We start from the raw sequence: 17,493 nt of genomic DNA on the forward strand, positions 1-17,493 counted from the left end.
CAGCTACTGCCTTGTGGATATGAATATCATGAATATCAAAGTTACCGCAGTGTTTACATAGAGTTAGAAAATTGATCCCATCCCACCCACAGGCACTAGCTTGTTTTCCAAGGTACATATCCTTGTTATTAGTAATTTATAGGCAGCATTTGATATTGCAGACAGGATGGGGCAAGGAGCACTGGCAGGAATTGCTGTCAGCATGGTAACATGCATACGTAACTGGGGGGCCTTAGGATGCTGTTATCTGGTCAACTCGTGCCGTGTAGGAACAAAATGATACCTTTCCTCTTGCGTGAAGCCTTATCTTTCTTACATTGGGTCTAGCAATTCTGCAGAGTCAAAACAACCTGCTGCTCAAGCTGCAAAGTAACATCACAAAACAAAAAATTCATTTTCTGTTGAAGGCCAGCTGTGAAGCGGCACCCTTAAATCCAGGTAACCTGCTGTCTCAAATGCCTTTCTCATTCATAGGTGAGAGATCAAATGGCTTCTTGGACCAAGGGTCACTAACACAGCAGAGTCGGAGGCACAGAAGTCCAACAGTGAGCAAATCTTTTTGAGCCTCTGCCCATCCTAGCAGGGCTGCAATTTGCCACGTAGCTCAGGTACAACCCATGCAGTTCAACCCCATGCCATCCAGCCAGTGAAACAGCTCACCAAAACCACTCAGCATATACCCAAGTGCTGCAATGATTCCTAAAGAGGCAGGGAGTCCAGGAGAGGGTCAGGGACTTGGGGTGGAGAGGAGTAGGCACTGAGATGGGGCTAAAAGGGATTGAGCAGTCTCAAATTTCCCTCTGTAAATGATGAGTTGAGCAGTGGACCTTGAGAAGCCCATGTACTTTCCCCTGCCCAGGACCTGAGTTCAGCTGGGCTTTGTTCTCCATCTAAACCCCATCAGTCCCTTATCTCCCGAGGTGGGAGCTTCCAGGAGAATAAACAGTGGTTGATCTTCCTCTGTAGTCACGCTGACATTTGAGCATCCCTGTGTGCCTGTGATGAGCTTCTGACCTGAGTCAAGACAAATTGAAGCTTCAGAATTCCCATTCTTTTGCAAAACACAGTTGGAGGCGTGAGAGGAGCTGGTGGCTCCCAGCCCCTTGAGATGGAGGCACACACATGACCAGTTTGCAGGTGCCTCTGCTCTGCATATGTGGAGCCAGTGCTGTGGCACTCTCCTGCTTTCATCTTTGGGGTGTAAGTGTTGCAGTTCTGGCAGTAGCCTGAGGGCAAATTGTTCTGGAAAGTTTGAGCAAAGCAGGTTCAACGGCTTCAAAGCAGGAAGTGGATGACAAAAATACATAATTGCCTTCTTAAGAAAATAAAAAGCAACTTTTTTTGGCAGATTGGCAAGTATACACTTCCTACACACTTTCCTTTCTACCCAAAACATGACTCCAGCCTTATTTTTATTTCAGGAACTGTGAATTATGAAAGGGCTCTCCCCTCCCTCTTCCTCTGCCTTTTTCTCTCTCTCTCCAACTCTTTCTTTCCCTCCCCATTCCTAACCAGTATTATGTTCATTTATAACCTTCACATGCAGACCTTGTTCTAATTTACTTTATACACACGTTGCAGGGCCCGCAGGACAAGGATTGGTTTGCTGCTGCTGTGGCTTTATGAATAAATCCTTTTACAAAACAAAATCCCCTTGCAGTACCACAGCTGGGTGATACATTTTACTAAATCCCAGTGCCCCTTGTCCCACACTTTTCCAGGTGAGAGGTGCTTGTGCATACCTGGAACCCAAAGCAAGCTGCCACATCCCCTTGGCTGTCCCCCAGCCCATGGGATGCCCCTTCGCCTGGCTCTCTGCACACCCCGGGGTGCCTGCTGCCGCTTGTGCCCACTTGCTGCCAGCACACTGGGGAGCTCTGGCTCTGCAGTGGGTCAGGCTGCTCGCCCTTACATGGGTGATTACAAATCCCCTTCCTCCCGAGAGGAGACACCAGCCATGAAGCCGTGCTTGCTGTCTTCTGCCATGTGGCTGTTGTAGACATCCAGAGTTTCTCCGGTTAAGCCTGCCTGGAGGAAGATGTAGTCCTTAGTTGGAGCTGCTACCTTTACACAAATGCCAACCTGTGCTGATAAACCAAGTCCAGGCAGTAAGGCAGCACGTGTGGATACTGGGAACCTGCCGGTCCCCACAGGTTTGGTTACAGATGGGTGCAGGCAGCAGCAGTGCTGCTCTCTCTTTGACCAACCTTGATCCTCACAGACTGACGGCTGCAAAGGGCAACCCAAAGAGCTCTAAAGCCACGTGGAGAAACCCCCTCTCTCCAGGGGCAATGCCCGGGGGCACATCTCAACCCACAAGACAGGGAGGGAGGTGGGATGGTTCTGTGGGGGTTTGCAGAGCATCCATCGCTTGGAGGAATAGTTGTGGGAGAGAGAAGCAAAGCCAAGTGTGGAGCAACATACAGGTAAAGACTGATCCTGATCAACTTCACTCCTTGGCTGCATCTGCTGCAGTTTATGCCAATGCACTGGCAAGCCTGAGAGCCAGCATAAAGGACCGGATGGTGGAGATAAGTGTCCCTTGGAGCTTCTGGCATCAGGGGAGGCGAGAAGAAAAATGTTAGGCCGTCTCCACTATGCAAAAGGCACTTCACCCCCCCAACACTCCTCCCATTAAGTGTCCCAACACATGGCTGTTGACACTGCAAAGCCCCAGCTACACTGTCTCAAAAGTGAGTTGAGAGATGCAAGGCAGAGTGTGGGAAATGCTGAAAGCTTCCAGAAGTTCTCCTTTGGGATCCTGGTGCTGGGCAGGAGGCATTGCCTAAACGAAGTGTGGGGATGAGTAATGCACCTGGGCACGATGGATGAATTGCCATGGGAACATCAGCCACACAACCCCACCTCCAGGCACGCCGAGGAGTGCTTGTGTCCTGCACATCCCCTGTGGCATTTTGCAGTGTAAAAACTAATGCGTCTTTCCTGCTATGCTCAAGAAAAGATTGAAGAACTGCCCCAAACCAAATCCTTCCAGGACAACTAATGTAAGCGGGAAAACAGTTGTCCATGTAACTCTTCCTTGCAGGAAGGAGACAGACAGGGGGCCAGTTTTTAATCTCCCCCCCTTACCTCTATCCCATCACTAATCTGCAGTGGAGGTTCTTGTCCCCTTTGGCCACCCTCAGGTGCCTTGTGCTGCTGAGATGCAGGGAGCCCTGCTCTAAAAAGCAACCAATAGCATTTTCTGAACATGTCAGACCATGCCAGGCAGCATGCTGGCTCTTCTCCTGCCTCACCAGTCACCCACTGGGAGCCCCATGGATGCTCGCTGGGCAGTGGCTGCCATCGGAGGCCACGTTCCTGGGCTGCAGAGGGGCTTGGGCCTCAGGGCAGGGAGTCCGGCTGTGCTGGAAGCTGTGACAGCTGTTGCTGGTCCTAGATGACAGGAGAGTTTATGGCACTTATAATAGGTGACCTGCACATGGTAAGATGGGATGCAGCTCTGAGGGAGCCTATGGAGAAGAAGCACAAGTGTGACCAGCCCTACCACCCCAGGACCTTCTCCTGCCTGAGCTAGGCAGCGATTCCAGTATACTGGTGCAGAGCACATGGCTCCCAGTGCTGCGCTGAGCTCCTGCCTGTACCCCTTGCTCTGGAGCTGTTTCCACCTCAGCTACAACTAGCACTGTGCCATGGCTGTCACAGATTCTGCCTCTATAGCATCTTGTCCCTGGCACCAGCCCCTCAAGATATCTGTGGTCCTGGTGGAAAGCAAAGTCACAGGAGACCATGCATGGTCCCTGTGACTCCCCACGTGGTAAGAGGGTCCTAAGCCTGGGCTTTGGCAGAGGAAGTTGTGGTGCTGGCATCCAGCATGCAGCGTTTTGGAGACCAGGGACCACCTCCCAGGGGTGGCCCCCTGCTAGTGGTCAGTCTTCCCAAGCTTCCTGTGCCTGCACCAGAGCTATGTGTGCATTTAACATCGACAAGGGTCCAGGGAGCAGGGATGGGTCTGAGGGTGGCTGTGCTCCCTGCTTAGTCCCCTACAGAAGCAGGTGCCTGCTAATTGCTCTCCCTCCGGTGGGATGAGGCAGAAATACCTCCATGTGCAGGACAGGGCTGCTGCTTGGAGAATAAATCCCCCTCCTAAAAGCTGAGCCTGGCCACATGCGCCCAACACACCACAAACTCTCGGCACAGAGCAAGCTTCCCAGGCCCACAACCCATCCATCTCCTGGCACACTCATCTCCGCAGTGCCTCTGGCAGAGCAGTAAGCTCCTGAATATTTTATGTGGTTATTAGTCGACAACATAATCTATCTGAGGGGAAGTCAGAACTGCTGACCGAGGTGTATGGCACAGCGGTGGGGAACGCTGACTCCCGCAGCACCCTGCCCTGTCCTTGCAGCATCACCCGGTGTGGTGCAGGTACTACCTGCTGTTGTGGGCTGGTGGCTTGTCCTCACACGTGCTACATGCTGGTAGCCAAGTGTGGGCACATGCTGCGCTTAAGGCAGCCAGACTGAATGCCTCCTTGTTTGAAAGGCTTGTGTATCCATCCCTTCCCCCCCTGATTTGTCACATATGGTGCCGGCATGGTATGTCCATGTGTCTTGGTGCAGGGGCATATGCCCTGTACATGGCAGTACCATGATTAGTAACACATTAGCCACAAATATGCCGGTGAAGCACACAAGTACAATGCCTACACCAGTAAGTACAAACACAAATGTGAACATGCAGAAACTATACACCCAGGCCTCTCCTTCACGTGCAACCCATCCAAGTTCTGTGAGCCTGCAGCTACCTGCACCCTGGCTGCGAGCAAGCACTCACATGCACAGTGGATTGCTGGCCTTTATCTTGCAGGGTGTAAAATTCAATACTCACTGCACCTGAAGAAATGTCTTCAGGTGCAGAAGACTGCAGAGCTCAGGAATGTGTAAGGGCAGTGCTGTGCAGACACTCATCATGCAAGTAGCCTGGGAAAGTAGAGTCTAGACTGGCAGGATGGCACAGAGGCTGCACACACATTCAGTGCACGTGCTCATGCTGCGGAGCCACACAGGGCCAGGGAGTAGCAACAGCAACGAGTGGGAAAGGGCTAGCGAGAGGAAGCTGAGCCATCTCTTCGGTGTGCCTACCATCCAAGGGAGGTGATTTCCAGTGCAAACAAGTAGCAGTTGTGGAAGTTCTAAGACCATGATGAAAGTCTGACCGTGAATATAACATGGGGAAGGGCTGGAAGAAAAATACCTGAGGAACTCTGCCCTTTTCAAATCTTGGTCCTTAGCAAGTGACTTGAAATGGACTCTCAGCTTATGGTATAAGCCAGGCTGCTGCAGAACTTGTTCCCACTCCCTGCCCTGAGCTGGCACTGGTGTTCATGCAAGGAGTTGGGTCATGGTTTTTTGCATTTTTTTCCAGCCAGATGAGCTTCCCAGCCTGGTTTCTTGCATGGCCACAGATTTTCCTGCTGCAGTCAGAGGGTCCTGCTGGGGATGGCAGGTGGGTCACAGGAGCACCCAGTAGCTCATCACAACCAGGAGCCAGGCTGAGGTGGGAGAGGCAGAATAGGTTAGCAGTCTGGGGGGCTGCAGCAGTCCCTCTGGGTGGGCTGCAAGTACTTACAGAGGCAGCTAGAGCTGCTGGAGCGGGGCACAGCTCTCACCTTCCTGTTGGGAAGCAGAGGCACCTGGCAGTGCTGCCAACCCCGGGATGCTGCAGAGCATCCCAGCTGAGGCCCAGCCTGTGCTGCTGCTGCTGCTGAGCCACCCGGTGCTGCTGAGGAAGACTGTGCCGAGCGGGTTCATCTTTATGTAAATCACATTCACTTCAGCTGGCTTCCAGGATAATCAGTATTAAAGGGAAACTATTTTCTAGTTCATTAGAGGAAAGCTGCGTCCCTGCGGCTGCTGCTGTCGGCACCTCCTTCTCCTTCCAGGAGAAATGATCTCCGCGAGCACCAAACATGGAGACATTCACACTCAAAATGTCAAGTGGGGGAAGGGGGAAAAGGAAGGTCTGTGGCTCCAAGGGCAGCCCTTCCTCCTTCTCCTTCATCTTCCAGGTTGGTTTGAGTGAACTGTGGTCCTTCCCCTTGGGGTCATCCACACCAGCCTTCACCCCCACAGACCCTGGGGTCCTTCCCTCCATTCAATACTCCCCTGGTCCTGATGAGTTCTTGTTCTTATCTTATCCCTGGGCTTGATATCATCCCCACGAGTCTGGGTCTTCTCGTGCACAAGCACATTGGTGGTTGTGCCAATGTCTCTGTCAGAGTGACTTTCTCTCAGCAGGATGCTCTGAAGTTACCGCAGGGCTGGGACTGTTCTCCCCATCTTCTAGACAAAAAGCAGATCTTTCTTGTACGGATTATGCCCTCCTTGATCCCCCGTGGTGCAGTGACCTCTCCAGTAGTTTCTTTACCCCATTTCTTCCTTGGGTTTTCCTTGGTCACAGCATCCCTGTGCTCATCTCATAGCTTATTTCTTTCTCACTCTCTCCCCATTTCTTTTCTGTGATTTAGTCTTGTCTCCATTTTACATGGGTAAAGATGCTGCTTTCCCATCCCACCAGCCCAGCCATGTGCTTTTGGCTGGCGGTACCAGCACAGACTCAGCAGGCAGTGGTGTTTTGAGGTTTGTAAAGCATGTCCCTGGATGATAGACCTTGGTGTTGAGATCTTCCCACTGCTTCAGAACAAGGCTTTGTGTTGCCTGAAACCATAGACTGTCAAATTTATAGAGCTTAATATTAATCCAGCTCCCAAGAAACACCAAGATGATGCTAGAAGAAGTGATGCTGGCCTGACAATCCAAGTAGCAAAGCTTATTACTTGCCAGGGCTCTGGGAAGCTAGCTTCAGTCCTGCCTAAGCAGGAAGCCCCCTGGACACTGGGTGCTGCTAGTGATTGGACTCTCTGCTAGGCTCCTTGCTTTGGAAATAATTTGCTCCAGCTCCCAGAAAGCCTTCCCTGTGCGGAAAAAGGACACAGCATGACAGGGCCTCAGTACTGCCCATGTCCTTTGGGATTTCAGAAAGAGCCAGGGTATCTTTCCACTTATCCATGACAACTGAGAGTGAGTTGTGGAGCAGACTGACAGTAAGCCCCAGACTTTTTCACCCTGGAGGTGATGAGACAGGATGATTTGGAGCCAAAAATGGATCATAGAGGCCATTCAGACCAAGTTCCAGCAGAGAATGGTAAAAGACCCTCACTCAAGTAAGCCTTCACATCAGAATCTTCTTGGCAAACAGCTCTCCCATCCACGATGGAAAAAAGCCAAGACCACCCCTAAGATGCGTGGAGAATCCCAATGCAAGAGGATATCCAGCTCCCTGATGGACTGGATAAGTCTCTTATCTTATAAGAGACTCCAGAAATGGCATTGCCATGAAGAAGAACAACATGTAGGAGCTCCTGGCAGGGCAGGGAGACTGAGTTGGGATACTTTCCCTAAAGGTTTTATTAGGCTGGGGTGCTGGGCATTCAATCAGGAGAGGGCAGGCTGTGGATGGGGATGGTCTTGCATGCACAGGGCAGAGTGCAGGGAGGTGGCAGTGCTGCACACCTCCAAGCTGACGATGCAGAATTTCCTAAGGATGCTATCACCAGCATAGAGTGCATAATCCCAGGCACAGCCCCTAGCACTTTGGAAAATGTCTGGGCTTTGCCCACTCTCCCTCCTGCCTGCAGAATCTTGGGAAGTGGTCATGGTGTGCTGGCCCTGCAGCAGCAACACACACCGTTGTCTATCCATCTGCATGCCCACACACTCCCAAAGCATCTACTGGAACAACTCTGTGCCAGACATCCTGCAGTGGGTCCTTCCCATGCCCCAGCTTGCGTATCCTCTCCTTGCCAGCCTCTCATCCTCAATGAAGCCAGACGTGGGTGACTCAGACATCATGTTAGTGTGCATGAGCATCCAAGCTCATCAACAGCAGACAGGGCAGTGACATGAGGACACTAATGCAGAATTCTTAGTGACCTCTACGAGGATGGCTTCAATGTACATCCATTAGGAGCAGCTGCCCTGACAGTGGCTTATCCCTGATGCAAGGAAAGACCAGAGATGCACTAAAGGCATTGAGGGATTTGGTGTCCCTCAGGTGGAGTCCTGGTGAGAAGAGGCAAGAAAGAGCCTGGGGCATGGGGCAGAGGAGCAAGCTAGATGTGAGTGGTGTGCGCTCATCAGACAGCAATGACTACATGCACTAGTCATGGATTTTGCTACCTTGCTCCGCAAGAAGGGGTCTAGGAGCTGTTGTCACCAGGAAGGTGGAGCTCCAGCAGGGTAATGCTAAAAGTGAGATTGGAAAGAACTGGAATGAGTGTCCTGGCAGGAAAGAAGACAATTTTGTGGAAAGAAGTGCAAAAAAAAATCCACCCTTCATAGTTCCTTCCTGGCAACCCCAAGCATGCAAATACACTGTCCAGTCCCTCACATGGAGCCAGAGAGCCAGAGTGAACTCTCCCGTTTTGCAAAGGGATGCCAAGTCTTGGCCTTTCAGAGCTGTTCTCTTCTCTGGCTTGTAGCCGCAGCCAGGGGATTGCTTCAAGGAGAGGCCAAGACTGACAGATGATCCCCTAATCAGTTGTATAAGCAGAGCCCAAAGTCCCTGTTCCCACCTCCGCCAGCTAATTGCTTTTGTTACCAGCCCAACAGGGCAGAACCGGTTTTTGTGCTCCAGTGCCCTTTTTAAGCATTCACACCATGTTTCCCAGATAGGCTGTGCAGATGTTGATGAGCTCTGATGAGCTGTTTACCCATCCTCCCAGGCACCAGGCCTGATCTCTCCACATGCAACAAAAGGCAGCTTGGAGAATGCCCCTGTGCAAGGCGGCAAGCCTGTTTGAGTTTATATCCTTTGCTCATGATCTCATGAAGAAAAGCTTACTGTCAATCAAGAAGAAAGATTTTTTTAGGCTGCTCCCATCCTCAGACAAAGCCCAAAGGTTTTTTGGGACCTGTGATCTCAGGCAGGGGTGATGTGTGTATGTAAAGATGGAACAAACCTGCTTCAGTCTGAGCCCATGGATGAAGCTGGTATGACACTGCTGATGCTGACAACAGGGTTATGACCTGCAGACTAGACAGTCTGTGAACAAATGGGGAGACAAAATCACCTCTGGGGTGGGATTCTTCTGACCTACGCTGGATGCTACTACAGCAAGAGACAAAAGTGCTCTGGCCCATGTGGGATGCTCAGCTATGCCTGGCTTGTGGGCTGGGCTTGCATCCATGTTCCTCAGCAAAGAACGACTGAGGTCTACTCCAGGGAAGCACTCACAGCATTGCATGTTCTCTGCTCCCCACCTTCATCCCTCAACCATCAGCAGCCAACAGTTGTTTTGGTGTGGTCCAGTGTGAGAAAGCCACTTTGCAGTGTGCTGCAGCAGCCTCTCCTTTCTGAGTGATGGAGGGGCAGGAAGAAGCAGAGGTACAGAGTGAGTCCCGTGGCAACCTGGCCTGGAGGAGCAGATCTATCTGTGCAAATGAGGCCAGCATAAATTCAAAATTACCTCTGTATGAATAATAGAGTGAAATGGGTTTTCCTTCAGACACCCTGGGGAGGAAGTGTGAATTTATATGAGCTGTTTTGTAGCCAGAAAATTGGAGGTTCATCCTCTAAGGCCTGAACTCTCCATACAGAAAAGCAGGACAGCAGTGTGCAAATCTCCTGTTATACACGGCCTGTGGGATTTGGACACAGAAGACAGCCTGGGAACAGCTTTAGTGGTGTGTGATTATTGTAAGCCAAATGGGTCCAGAAGTAAAGAGTAACTTGGAAGACGGGAAGAAGGAGCAGTCTGAAGCCCCTTCAGCAGTCAGAGCTGGAATTCCCTGGAAATGTGATAAACAGCTGGAGAAGACTGAAAACAAGGGTCGGCCAAAAGAAGCTAAAAAGTAACCTCTGCATGCTGACAATAGTGGGGCTTGAAGTACTCGATGATTTAATACTCTTTAGTTAACTCAGGAAGAGGAGAATAATTCTGAAGTTCTATTGAAGAAATCCAAGGAGTGCTACACTCGACATGAAAATGATGCATATGAGAGAGAGCTTCTTAACTGGAGCGTATGAAGCAAGGTGAAACCATGGAGGAATTTGCAGCTCATCAAGGTCTGAAGAGCCAATTTTGCAATTATGGGTGCTGAAGCTTTGGTAAGAGACTGAAATCTGATTGTGATCTGGAATAAAAAATTTTAGACATAGATGACAGGAAGGCCCTCAGCTAACCCTCTACAAAGCAATTAGAGTTTGCTAATCCAAGAAAATCACTCAGTCTGGTCTGAGGTTATAGAAGACTGGCATGGCTTTGTCATGGTGGGCATGGCAGAGAATCCAAAGTGGCTCAAGAGGAATGGTGAGACAGAAACACATGCAGAGCTGGTGCTGGAGACCAGCAGAAACACCTTGAAGTGATGCGCAAACCAGACCCGTGCCTGGAATACAGAAAAGGCACAAGCCCTCAGTACATCTCCTCGCTTGGCAAATCCTTGCACCAGGAGACAGCACCTAGCCCTATCAGCCTAGAGAGAAGAGGTGACAGAAGTACATGAGTTCACAGTAATTCGTAGAAACGAAGGACAGCTTGATGATGAGACTCTCCATCTGAAAGCACAGAGGGTAATAAATACATGTATGTTGGAACGTGAAACTCAAACAAGGATGGGGCCAAGGTTAAAGTTCTCTGTAGGCACTAGACAGCTCTCCAGCCCACCCAAGCCTTTTTCTGGTGGCATACAGCAGCACACATCTACTTTCTCCACCCATGACTGTCCTTCTGGATCAGCCAAACCCATGCCCTGTGCTATGAGAAAGGCTGCTGCAAAGCCCTCTGCTCTGCCCTTGAGTGACAGCTGCCCAGCAACCTCCAATACAGCTTAATTTGATAATAACCCTGAGCCAGTTTAAATACTTCAATCATGCTACCTCTTAATCATCTTCTCTCAGAACAAAATAATCCCACTTTGGTTAATCTCTTCTCCTGTGGAAATCCTGTCACTCCTTTATTGTCTAAATGACTTTACACTGCACTCTCTCCAACACAGAAATATCTGTCTTCACATAAATTGACAAAAACAGGACATTACTCCCAGTGTGGTCTAAATAGCTTCTTGGTACTGTGTTTGTAACTTCAGTGAGTGTCCTGTGAAGGGTCGACACCTCTGCTGCATCCACCAAAACATGTGGATCCAGGGCAATATTATTTTATCGAGTTATCTGCATAAATGCCTTCACTGATGCTCACCCCTGGACCAGTGCAAGACCATCTCCTGTCTCACCTGCATCTTCAGTGTCCAAGGGATTTGAGCAAGCTGTGACATGGGGGGAGCCAGCTGGGATGTGGATGGCCGCAAATAATTTAGGAAGCTTTACTTATTTTTTTTCCTGGAGATGCTAGGCATGCAGACATGTGGGGTTCAGCCAGAGAGAACAGACTAACTGAGGGCAGGAGACCAGCAGTGTCTGTTTAAGAGGACAGGACATTGCAGGTGCAAAGAGGGAGAGGACTTCAAAGGGTGATGCAGACTGCAGTAGAATCACATGCTGCATGGAAAGCTCCCTATAAGGAACCAGCAAGTCCTGGTTCTTCTGTCTCTGACCCATGAAATGCTTTGTACAACCAATACTGTCACGTGGATAGCTGCTGTCAGGAGAAATCGAGGCAGAAGATTTCAAATCAAGGCACCTGCAGAAGATTGTCAGGATGTCCTGGCTGCACTTTATTTTTTTTTTTGCAACTGTGGCAGCCAGAAATGTAATTACAAATAAAAAAAACCAAACCAAACCAAAAAAACAAACAACAAGATGAGATTTTTACACATTCACTTTGTCACCAGGATGCAAGGTTTGAGGAAGAGCAGCAAACGCCTCACCAAAAATTCATCAGAGTTGACATAAGTGACATTTCATCCAAATCTAGAAAAGCTTTTTGCCTGGAGAAGGAACAGAGGTGAATCCACCCATAGGAAACCTGTTACTGTTAAGCGTGTACCAACTTTGCAGAACTAAAATATTCCCCCAAATCTCTGTTTTTTAGGAAATTTTAAAAGGTAGTAAGAATGGTGTTAGCTGTTTTACTCCCACACACACAATAAACAGAGAAAGGCAGCTCTTGGTTCTTTGTTGCATGTTGTGTCGCAATTCCATATGCCTAAATGAAACAAATACAAAGTGTCCATATTTAATGCAATTTGCGTAGGCACTAAAGAAAAAGATGCTGATACTTAGGTGTGAAATATTGTCTCCAGCAGCATGAGATTGTGATTGAGAAGCACTCAGGCCCTGGGACCCACAGCGCAGCTGATGTCTCCCATCATAACACCCCGCGTGGGATGGACAATTCTTTTCCCCAGCCACTGTCTTGTAGTTATCATTATCAGACAGGTTTTTGTTCCGCCAGTGCAATGAGGCCAAGCTTGAGCTCAAATAATGAATAGGTACCTTTTAGTTGAGTTCATTGATTTGGGAGAGACAGCATTTCATAGCCCTGATTGATGTCTTGAATAACCATAGGCACTGCAAGCTGGGCAGAGATGCTTTGATTCTGTGTCTGCTTTGAGATTTATTTTCCTGACACGCTGAAGTGTGACTGAATTGTGTACACTGGCTCAGATCAGATTGCAGGCGCCTCAGCCAGCTTCATACAGACCCTCAAGAGTCACAAAGTAAAAACCACCCGTTTACCATGTTAAATACATGATCTTGGCAAGGTGGATGTACAACTGGGTTTTTCTGGTAGGGTAAGGGATGGGTCTCCCTGGGTACCACCACCATGCCATGAGGGATATATTCCCACTCTACTGGCCAAGGGGTTCTCCAGCACGTATGCATCTTAAACGAGTGGAGTTCAATTAAAATATCACACAAGTAATAGCCTGATCCTAATGATGATGGGGTTGTCAGACTTGGACAACTCAATATTATCAAAGCCTGGAGGACTCCAGGAGGGAGCAGTGATGCAGGGTGAGTCAGGCACAGGGCAGGGGCTGTCTGACACTGTCAGGAGGCTGGAGGAGGATTTCTCCTCTCTGCAGAGGGCTGGTGGCTCCTGGCTGGTGTCTGGCTGCTTCACCAGTGCTGTTGTCCACACTGGCTGAGTGTGCTTCCCCAACGGCTGAGCAGTGCCCAGCAAAGGGATTGATGTGAGGGCAGAATGTCCTCCATCAGTGTTTTCATCTATTTATTTCTCTGCTTTAAGATAAATATTTGATAACTTTTCTGGGATTAAGCCCTCTGATCAGGGCCCTGATGATTTATTTATACACACACTTATTCTGTTGCGGCACTCTGTCGCAGGAGATGGAGACGTTCTGATGGCTGAGGCACCAGCACAGTCATAGATGTCTCATCCGGGGGCACCTGTGTGATGGCTGGTGCTTCCATGCCATCCGTGCACCACTAAGTTACCTCTGCTTTTACACCTGCAGCTCTTGAGGAGACAAGAAAAGCAGCTGCAAGCATGTGGGCAAGGGATGATGGGGCAATTGCTGCTCCGAGCCTGAGGAGACGCATCTTGCTGGAGCTCTTGGTCTCCAAATTTCCACTTCCAGTAGCAAGGAGTGAAAGGAAACCTGGAGAGAGAAATTGTTTAAAAAAGGAACAGAAGGTAGACAGAGGAAAATGATGATAATTTGCTAAGGAGATAGGACACACTGAAGATAGATTCTTCAAGTGCGATGTGCTCACAGAGGGTGACCTGCACTTTTCCCTCCTGCAATCCAGATGACCGACAGACACTGGTTTTGAAAAGCTGCCTTGTCACGCTGGCTGGGATTCATTGCTGGGTATCTGACTGCAGGATGCTTTGAAAGGATGAGTCCTCATTCAGAGTTGATTTAGGTCGCTGTGCTACGCTGTGGAAATGAACACAGCTGTGGCCCTCTCTTCTGAGTCAAAGGAGACTCATCCGTATGCACAGGCCACTCGAGGACTCCTAGGCAAGATTATAAAGGCAGGTAGTGGAGCCCTGACAAATGTTAAGGTTGTCGGGATCAGACGTGGTGAGAAGTCCTCTGATTGCAGCCAGGGCAGAGCCACACAAAAGGCTGTGCCAGCAATGAAGATTAGGAAGGGCAAACAAATTTTCATGAAGTGCAGAATTACCTATTGGAAAGAGCCATTTCGAGAAATGTCAGGTTCCCATACATGTAAGGATTGTAAATTAGGACTGTACTGTGTCTAAAAAAACCCTGTGCTAGCTGACCCGTGAGACATGGGTTGGATGCAAAGTGCTTTGGTTAAACTGCCTGGTCCATGCCCTGCAGGCAGGCAGGTGGGAGGAGGACAGTGATCCCTCTGCCCTCAGCACCTCTGAACTGATGAAAAACTACAGCATGGTGCTTGTTAATGCCTCTTTGCTCAGTGGTGGTTATGCATGGACACAGTAGCCATGCCTCTTCAGCAGACTCTCCGCTTCCCAGGGTCCCAGTAGGAGCTGTAGGAGCTGCTGTCCGGTTGCTGGAGAGCCAGGTCGGGGGTTTGATTTCCCCTGCCTCTCTGCATGCCGAGCCTGGCTCTCACCCACATTTGGCAGTGGGATCCAGGGCTCTGGAGTGCTGCTAATGCTGCATTTTGGGTGGGAGGGGTGTTATGCCATGGTACCACAGCCAGATGCAAAAGGATGGGGGGACCTCCCAGCTAGGCTACTGCTGGCACACTGCGGCTCTGTTCATGGCATTGCAGTCAGGAGACTCCAGCATCTGGGGACTCCCGATCCCCAGTGCAGGGAGAAGTCAGGGCTTTTTCTGCCCACCCCAGGGGCACCGTTCACCCCTTTGCACCTACTGGGCAGATCCCCATGTCCAGCATCATGGGGCCAAGCTGGTTTGTCTGGGGTGGTTCACCCATGGGGGCTGCCAGCTCATTGGTGCTTGCACTAGAGCAGCAGACAGTGCTGGCTCTTCCACCCCTCGCCCTGCTCTCTTCCCTCCTGGCTGACGTGAGAGCACTCACCGGGGGCCTGTGTTCATTTATTCCTCTCATTTGTGATTCAGCCTCTGTGCAAGAGCATGGGGAAACTTTACTGATGCTCTGAGCCGAATAACGAGCTCTCGGCATTTTGTTCGGTGCTGGCAGGTAGGAGGCAGGGCCTTGGAGGGTGCTTGCAAAGAGCAGAGCCCTGGGTGCAGCGAGGCTTTGTAGCAGCTCCGCTGGGCTTTAGGGTTCAAAGAAAGTGATTTTCATTCCCTCACATCAACACAGACAGGAAATCAGCTCTGCAAAGCCCAGGGATGGGCAGGAATGACCATCCTCCTCCGGCTGCTGACCCCTGAAATCTGGCTGAGCTCCTGCTCTGGCCTGAGGGGTTCTTCACCCCCAACCTGGGTCCAAGGTGGTATTTTTATCTGACAGTTTTGGGGAGTACGGGGCACGCTGGATGCAACAGCAGAGCACCAGCATGCACTGAATGAGGGCATCAGCATGGGCAAATATTTTTCCCAAGATGTGGAAAGGTGAGTGGCCATGCAGGAGCATCTCTGCAGAGGTGGATGCTGTCTGGACATACAGTGTCCATCAGGGAAGGAGTGACAGATAGGCAGCTGCTGGCCTTCAGCAGGTCAGGCCTGAAGCACAGCAAACAGGAGAGAAAAGGTAGATTGAGGGCGGCTCTGATCACATGCCCTCAAGGGAACTAATTTATCCTGAATTTCCACCTTTTGTTCGATTTGTGAATACACCCTGATTTCTTTGGTTCATGAATGTGTTTTCCTGATACTTTGGATGAACACACTTCAGCCTCCCCCACCCCCTCCTGGAGTTAGCTGCCTGCTCCCTTCCAGCACACGCTATTTGTTATTCATGCCCTCTCATCGGGCGTCTTTCACTGTGATTTCGAGAGGGGAAGGATGACTAATGCATGCCAAGCAGTAGGTAACACATTTGGAGCCCAGTTTCTGACCTATAATCCTTGATGATAAAGCAAATGAAGTACTCTGGATGGCAAACCTCTTCATGCAAACCTTGTATTTCTCTGCCTCCTGCAATCGTCAGTCAAAAAACCAAGGTGGTCTCAGAAACAGCAGCTAAGAAAACTGGTCTGCAGGTCCACTTTGGGCTTTTTTTGGTTTGGGAAAGACTTTTTAGAGGCAGGCAGTCTAACAATGGGTTAATGGCATGGCTGTAATGGAAAATACTGCTGTATGCTAGAGTATGTACGAGGGACACATCTGACTCTTTAGAGCTAATGATAAAAAAAAATAATACGAGTGAAATAGCCCTTGCCTGTGTGCCAGATTGCCTTTGTGTTGTACATAGTGGCTGCAGAAAGTAGCTACATAACGGCGTAATTGCCCTGTTGTAACTTTTAGCCTCTTATTACTTCAGTTGTGTGATCACATGGGGTTTTGTCACGGCAGTGTCTGAAAGGATATATAGGGAGGCTCTTTTTGCAGCTCTGGGCAGCAGCAAATTTCCATTGTCCTCAATTGGACACATATCTGTGAAGAACAGATTTCATCCTACCTAAACGTACAACACTTACTTTGAATACAGAACAGGCTCCTGACCTTGTACAAATAAAAGTGGCTTATGATTAATGTTAGTTAGTGGTGTATCCACTAACAAATCTAGCATTATGTATGGGTTATTTCATGTGTCTAGTGCCCTCACCAGAGAATAATACAGATGCTTCAAAGTTCCTGTAATATGGACTCTTTAAAATTGTGCTTGAATTTAAGTTAGAAATTAAATAAAATATGTAATGGTCATTTTCTCTGGCTGGTCTTCATTACTGAACATTTTTTCTTCTGCGGAAACTGAGGAGTCTGTTTTTATTGGGCCATATCCATAAGAACTGCACTTTCAGAAAATTACTGATGTGGATGTTATTAAAGGGGCTGAAGCCATGGAGTGTTGTAAGTAAAGCTGTCTTGTCAAAATGGTCTGCTCAACAGGTACAGTTAAACTGGTGGAGTCAGGAGAGCTCCCAAGTTTTCATGTGTTGGGGGTGGGCTTGGAGAGGGTCTTGGGTAGGAAAGACAAATGATTTGAAATGGTGAGGTCTTGCATTCACTGCCTTAGGCTGCCCTGCTCTTGGGAATGTCTATAAACTCAGTATCTTCTGAGGCTGCTTGGGAGGCTTTGGCCAGCCAGCTCCTGCTGCTTGACAGGTGAAGTATCACCACAAACAGAAAAAAATGAGCTTACACATCTGTTAAAACAATTGTAGACTAATCTGAAACCAGAGAATAAATAACCAATTAATTATTTTTCAATTTAATTTTATAATTGATTATTGCATGGTATGGCTGCTGTCTATGAGTGTTTGGGTAATGACAACATATGTCCTTAATATTTTTAATTTAAATTATTACTGAAATGCACTCTCAGATCTGACTGTACTTCAGCATGTTTCTATATCATATTTCTTTTTCCTTAGAGAAACAGTTATCATAATCATCAGCACCATCATCATTTTTACAATTGGAAACTCTTTTAGACAGGGAAGATAATTTTCCAGAGGAGTGGGTACCCTGCAGGAATAAGCCACGACAGTACATACCCACACCTTCAGTGTAC

This window comes from Strix aluco, chromosome 13 (genome assembly GCF_031877795.1).
Source record: "Strix aluco isolate bStrAlu1 chromosome 13, bStrAlu1.hap1, whole genome shotgun sequence".
Classification (NCBI taxonomy): Eukaryota; Metazoa; Chordata; class Aves; order Strigiformes; family Strigidae; genus Strix; species Strix aluco.